This window comes from Macrobrachium rosenbergii, chromosome 41, assembly GCF_040412425.1.
Source record: "Macrobrachium rosenbergii isolate ZJJX-2024 chromosome 41, ASM4041242v1, whole genome shotgun sequence".
NCBI classification, from domain to species: Eukaryota; Metazoa; Arthropoda; class Malacostraca; order Decapoda; family Palaemonidae; genus Macrobrachium; species Macrobrachium rosenbergii.
In genome coordinates this window covers 25,962,881-25,970,380 of record NC_089781.1, presented here as the reverse complement: position 1 = coordinate 25,970,380, position 7,500 = coordinate 25,962,881, and the positions used below count along the sequence as shown (strand labels likewise).

General features: G+C 34.7%; 1 long non-coding RNA gene across 2 annotated transcripts in view; it reads left to right on the top strand.

Moving 5' to 3' along the window:
• The window catches only part of LOC136826453 (uncharacterized), an 827,604-nt gene that overhangs the window by 653,364 nt on the left and 166,740 nt on the right, over positions 1-7,500 (top strand). Inside the window, exon 1 of one of the 2 annotated variants that reach the window (XR_010849611.1) lies at positions 2,523-2,701. The exons of the other annotated variant lie outside the window; for it this stretch is intronic. This is a non-coding gene — a long non-coding RNA (uncharacterized lncRNA). Of the gene's footprint in view, positions 1-2,522; positions 2,702-7,500 lie in introns of those variants that run through there. 2 annotated transcript variants of the gene reach the window in all.

The window sequence follows — 7,500 nt, the reverse complement described above, 5'->3', positions numbered from 1 at the left end:
TATAAAATGCTCATGAGAGAAGGGAACAAAAGATCCGGAGTTTGTCACAGTTATTGATATAGATTTAACAGTGCCGTCAGTGTGCCTCATGCAGTGTACTGTAGGCATTCCTTTGACTGTACCTCCGTTCATATTCTCTTGCTTCCGTCTGACTTTCCACCCTCTCCTAACAATTGATTCATAGAGCATCTGCTTTGAGGTTTTTCTCTGTTAAACCTTTCAAACCTTTTCACTGTCAGTTTCCGTTTCAGCGCTGAATGAACTCATAGGTCCCAGCGCTTCGCCTTTTTGGCCTCAATTCTATATATTTTAGACGAATCGGTGTGGAATTTCGTTTTGAGTAATATGAGAATAATAATATTATTGATAGTAATATCGATAGTAAAAGAAAACCACAGCGAAACGGCAGGGATGCGAACAATGTTATTAATGATGATAACAATGTTATTGGCGATTTTAATTTAAATCGAGAAAATATGAAATTCATTAATACATTACACGAAATACTTCCCACTGTTATTAATAATATATATTATCCAGATATCACGCCGAGAGCAGAGAAAACTCTACGGAGAAATCTACCCACATACGGCCGCTTTTATATTTCTGTGGTTGTAAAAAATAATAAGTAATGGGTAGTTAGATACTTGATGAACTGGTGCTCTGGAACTCAATTAATTATGTTGTCCGAAATTCTTGATAAAATTCATGTGTTCTGGTCTATTTTTTTTTTGTTGGTATTGGGGGGGGCAGTGTCACAGTGAGCCACTTTGAAACTCTTTTTCGCCATAAATTTTTTTTTTTTTTACAGAAAGTTTAGATGTTCTGTGAGCACCAGAATCTGGAGGAGAATGTTGAGAATGTCTATAAAATAAATATTAACATTATAACTATGAATTTACAGCATCAACAATAATAATATGATCATTATTGGCACTGGTAATGGTAATACCGATGGTAAATTTAGCCTTAGGACAAATAAAACTGAACGAGGCTGAACATGGTGGGCGTGCAATACCAGCATATTTATTTATTTATTTATTTCTACCTATTGAAGTCAACACACACATATATTTAGATATTCGATCAACAAAGAAATACTAAAATAACTCAGGTAGGCGGTTGATGGCATATGATGTGATGGATCCTGGTCTCCGTCTCTCGATAAAACAGACCTTGTTTTCGAATCATTTTATTTTCCTTCTTGAGCTAAATCCCACCGGGGTTCCAGATGGATCCAGAAGTTGATTTATTTTTTCCCCCAGCCATGAATGAATCACGAATTTGTGAGTCATGATCCATTTTTGGCTTATGAGGTGCGGTTGTTTTTGCGTTCGTCTCCTGATGCTGGTGCTGCTTTGGAATTCTGAACTCGCGCTCTGTTTGTATAGGCTTGTGTTGGACGGACGGCAGAATGTGCTTCATGGTATTTAAGAATGAGTGTGTGTGTGTGTGTATATATACATATATATATATATATATATATATATATATATATATATATATATATATATATATATATATATATATATATATATATATATATATATATATATATATATATATATATATATATATATATATATATATATATATATATATATATATATATATATATATATATATAGTGTTTGCGTGTATGTATGTGACAAGGTAAAATAAAGACCATTAGCTTCTTTAACCAAGTGTACAATGAATCCAGTCAACAAAGAAAGCCACGTATCCGTGTCGATAATGAATTCATTAATCAATTAATTAGAAAAACTGAGGCAAATCCACAACAAAAGATTCCAGTCCATTAAGCAAAATTGCGCGACATATAATTCATTATAATTTTTTTTTTTTTGTGTATTTTGGATATAATTTTCTGAACGATATCCTTTTTAATAAACGCCATTCAGCATTGGTTAAAAAACAGAAGAAATTGCACTGTTTTCTGTCCATAGCGTTTCATCGCCGTTAATAAAAGGTTTATGACCTTTTTCCTATTATTTTTTAAATCAACCTTATCCCGTTTAGCCTTCTAAACAAGGAAGTGATTGATACACTTTAATATCTGCCACGAAAAGTATTATATATTTTTTCCTCATAACGTTTCATATCCATGAATAGAAGTAACATGACCTGACCTCACTTGACAGACCGGCCCAGACTTTGTCTCGTAGAGAGAGAGAGAGAGAGACAAGAGAGAAGGGAGAGAGAGAGAGAGAGAGAATCTAACAAGACTAACTTGTTCTCATAAACAAAGGAACGGTCGTTACTATACTGTGTGTGTATATATATATATATATATATATATATATATATATATATATATATATATATATATATATATATATATAGAGAGAGAGAGAGAGAGAGAGAGAGAGAGAGAGAGAGAGAGAGAGAGAGAGAGAGAGATACACGACCTAACAAGGCTAACTCGTTGTCAAAAACGATTGAACGGTTGTTACCGACGCGACTCAAGGAATATATAAAGAGCAATAATGGCGAAAGGCCATTTCTTTAGCCTGTGACTTTGAACGGTCAACAAAACTGTTCTTTCCATCCATTTCCAGCCATTTGGGTTTCTTTGACCTTAGTGTGTGGACGCGCGTAATCACCTCTTGCTTATTCGGAATTCTCGTGCTCAAACGATCTTGTCATAAATGGGTGAAGTGTCTTTGAACCGAGATTCCTGCTAAACTTAGTGTACGTCAATGTGAGTATTGGTTCTGGATGTGACAAATGTTTTAATTGTTATTATTATATGAAATTGCAGTGTCGGTAGAGGTGGGGTTAGGGGTGGGTTCGGTACTGCGGGCACGCTGGCCATTAACCTAGGGTCGATCCCAATTCGAGCGGTTATGTTGAGGGTGAATGGGATCAAAATAGGTTCGATTTCGATCCGGGAAGTATTTTGAACGTGAAATAGAATGACGGAACCAGAAAAAATAGGTTCGTTCCCAGTTCGAGCAGTATGTTGAGGGTGAAAGGGGATAAAATAGGTTCGATCCCATTTCGAGCAGTATTTTGAAGGTGAATTGGGATCAAATAGGTTCGATCCCATTTCGAGCAGTATGTTGAGGGTGAATGGGAAGCAGAAATAGGTTCGATCTCGATTCGAGAAGTTTTTGAGGGTGAACGGGGATCAAATAGGTTCGATCCCGATTGAGCAGTATTTTGAAGGTGAATTGGAAACAGAAATAGGTTCAATCTCAATTCGAGCGGTATGTTGAAGGTGAATGGGGATCAAATAGGTTCGATCCCATTTCGAGCAGTATTTTGAAGGTGAATGAAACAAAATAGGTTCGATCCCAATTCGAGAAGTATGTTGACGGTGAATGGGGATCAAATAAGTTCGATCCCATTTCGAGAAGTATTTTGAGGGTGAATGGGGAAGCAGAAATAGGTTCGATCTCAATTCAGAAAAGTATTTTGAGGGTGAATGAGGTCAAATAGGTTTGATCCCAGTTCGAGAATATTTTTGAAGGTGAATGGGAAGCAGAAATAGGTTCGATCCCAATTCGAGCAGTATGTTGAGGGTGAATGGAGATCAAATAGGTTCGATCCCGGTTCGAACAGTATTTTGAGGATGAATGGGAAGCAAAAATAAGTTCGATCCCAAATTCGAGTAGTATGTTGAGGGTGAATGGGAAGCAAAAATAGGTTCGATTCTAATTCGAGCAGTATTTTGAAGGTGAATTAGGGAATAGAAATGGGTTCAATCCCAATTCGAGCAGTATTTTGAGGGTGAATGCCGATCATATAGGTTCGACCGTATTTCATGCAGTATTTTGAAGCTGAACGGGAGGCAGAAATAGGTTCGACCCCAAATTCGAGCCCTATTTAGAGGGTGAACGGGAGACAAACATAGATCCGATCCCAAATTCGAGCCGTATTTAGAGGGTGAACGAGGAGACAAACATAGGTCCGATCCAATTTCGAGCTGTACACTGAACGTGTTGGGAAACAGAAACATTCTTCTTAGCAACTGTCAAAATTTAAGCTGGCGAGAGTTATTTTGGTCTTGAAAAGCATTACGGGCAATGGAAAGCATTAAGGAATCAGTATCAGGATGTTACGCCATTTTCCTTAAAAAGGAGGAAGATTGGAAGGCCGTAGATAAAACTTTTTGTCAGAAGAAGAAGAATTTTTGCGTAGGCGATTTGCCTGAGTGGGGCAAGCAAACTGGTAATGGGTATGATATAGGTAAATGTCCATTCATTTCATGCTGGTTAACTTACTGTTATCTGATGCGAAATGGCTTTTGACTTTTGCGTATGATATATATTTATATATATATATAATATCTATATATATATATATATATATATATACATATATACATATATATATATATCTCGTCTAGTGGTCTTTACACACACACACACACACACACACACACACACAGGCGTCGCAGTAATCCACAAATCCGGCAGGACGAATGAAAAGGCATCAGATACTTTGCTTTTTTTAGATTTTTATATTTTAATCCCTGACGTAAGCTGGATAATTTCTTGAACGTGAATCCGGAAATTAAACTGGAGGATGTAAAGTTCATTTCCTGCCATGCAGCTACAGGTAAAATTGAACCTTTCCGCCTTTGATGTTACTGATCTGCTGTAGTGGATAAATGGTCGCTTGATAGTTTATATAAGTTTATATGTAAGAGCAATATTGTCGTTGGGGAATGATCGCTGTAGCATTTTATCAACAGTGGACTAAGAGATATTGAATAGGATTTTTAATGTGAGTTATCAATGTAGAAGTGATCGCTGCCGTATTTTCTTTATAACGAATTAAATCATCGCTAGTAAGTAAGTATACCTCAGTTTAACCAGACCACTAAGCTGATTAACAGCTCTCCTAGGGCTGGCCCGAAGGATTAGATTTATTTTACGTGGCTAAGAACCAATTGGTTACCTAGCAACGGGACCTGCAGCTTATTGTGGAATCCGATCCACATTATAGCGAGAAATGAATATCTGTCACCAGAAGTAAATTTCTCTTATTCTTCATTTGCCGCTCGGAGATTCGAACTCGCGGCCAGCAGAGTGCTAGCTGAGAACGGAACCCACTCAACCAGCGAGGAACTAATAATCGCTAGTATTTTCGGTAGATGGAATGATCACTGCATTATTTCTTTATAATGAATTGAATAATCATTATAGTGTTTTCGATAGATGGAATAATCACCGCATTATTTTCTTTATTATAATGGATTGAATAATCACTATAGTATTTTCGATAGGATGATGATCACTGCCGTATTTTCTTTGTAACGAATTAAATAATCACCAGTATTTAAGGTAGATGGAATGATCACTGTGTTATTTTCTTTATAATGAATTGAATAATCATTATAGCATTTTCGGTAGAAGGAATGATCACTGCAGTATTTTCTTTATAATGAACTGAATAATCGTTATAGCATTTTCGGTAGATGGAATGATCACTGTGGTATTTTCTTTATAATGAATTAAATAATCATTATGGTATTTCGGTAGATAGAATGATCACTGCAGTATTTTCTTTATAATGATTTAAGTAATCATTAGTATTTTCTAGTGATGGAATGATCACTGCTGTATTTACTTTATAATGAATTAAATAATCACAAGTATTTTCTCTAGATGGAATAATCACTGCAGTATTTTCTTTATAATTTATTAAATAATCACTGTAGCATTTTCGACAATTGGAATGGTCACTGCAGTATTTTCTTTATTATAATGAATTAAATAACCACCATAGTATTTTCTATAGATGGAATACTCACCGCAGTATTTCCTTTATAAAATGAATTGCCGATAGCAGTTTCCATAGTGGAGGACCGTTCAAATTTTGCCATATTTGCTTTTGTATTGTGACTGTAAGATCACCTGCAAAGTTTATATATAAAGAATAATTTTATTTTACATCAGAGATGAGTTTCTTATCTTGTTGCCGTTGAGCATTTATATTGCAAGTTACGAGGCTAATTATAGTTGTCGCTCACGAAGGGATGATAGGCCTAACCAGAATTGTGAAGCATAAAAATCCTAATATATTTTTTTTTTAATTAAACGAGAGATCAACTTCGCAGGAAAGACAGTTAACTCCATGGGAATTTGTGTACACGTTGACCTCTCTATCTTGTTTTATTAAAAGGTATTGATCGCTTGGCAGATATCTAATTGTTTTGTTTATAGGGAATAATCGCTTTGTAGATAACTGATTGTTTTGTTTATGGGGAATAATCGCTTTGTAGATAACTAATTGTTTTGTTTATAGGGAATAATTGCTTTGTAGATAACTAGTTGTTTTGTTTATAGGGAATAATCGCTTTTTAGATAACTGATTGATTTGTTTATGGGGAATAATCGCTTTGTAGATAACTAATTATTTTGTTTATAGGGAATAATAACTTTGTATATAACTAATTCTTTTGTTTATAGGGAATAATCACTTTGTAGATATTTAATTGTTTTGTTTATGGGGAATAATCGCTTTGTAGATAACTAATTGCTTTGTTTATAGGGAATAATCACTTTGCAGATATCTGATTATTTTGTTTATAGGTAATAATAGCTTTGTAGGTATCTAATTGTTTTGTTTATAGGGCATAATTGCTTTGTAGATAACTAATTGCTTTGTTTATAGGGAATAATCACTTTGCAGATATCTAATTGTTTTGTTTATAGGGAATAATCGCTTTGTAGATATCTAATTGTTTTGTTTACAGGGAATAATTGCTTTGTAGATAACTGATTGTTTTGTTTATAGGGAGTAATCGCTTCGTAGATAACCGATTGTTTTGTTTATAGGGAATAATCGCTTTGTAGATAACTAATTGTTTTGTTTATAGGAAATAATCGCTTTGTAGATAACTGATTGTTTTGTTTATAGGGAATAATCACTTTGTAGATAACTGATTGTTTATAGGGAATAATTGCTTTGCAGATATCTAATTGTTTTGTTTATAGGGAATAATTGCTTTGTAGATAACTGATTGTTTTGTTTATAGGGAATAATCGCTTTGTAGATAACCGATTGTTTTGTTTATAGGGAATAATGGCTTTGTAGATAACTGATTGTTTTGTTTATAGAGAATAATCGCTTTGTAGATAATTAATTGTTTTGTTTATAGGGAATAATAGCTTTGTAGATATCTAATTGTTTTGTTTATAGGGAATAATCGCTTTGTAGATAACTTAATTGTTGTTTTGAGACTGGAGCCGGATATTTTTTGTATGTACAGTGTGGGTTTGAACATTGCAGCGTTTTTTTAAATTAAGGGAACGATTTCTCACAAGGCTTAACAGACACGGATCAAGTCTCTCTCTCTCTCTCTCTCTCTCTCTCTCTCTCTCTCTCTCTCTCTCTCTCTCTCTCTCAGTTTACTTTTCAGATTGCAGAATGGAACTAGATTCTCTCTCTCTCAACTCACTTTTCAGATTGCAGAATGGAGCTAAATCTCTCTCTCTCTCTCTCTCTCTCTCTCTCTCTCTCTCTCTCTCTCTTTTTTTTTTTTTTTTT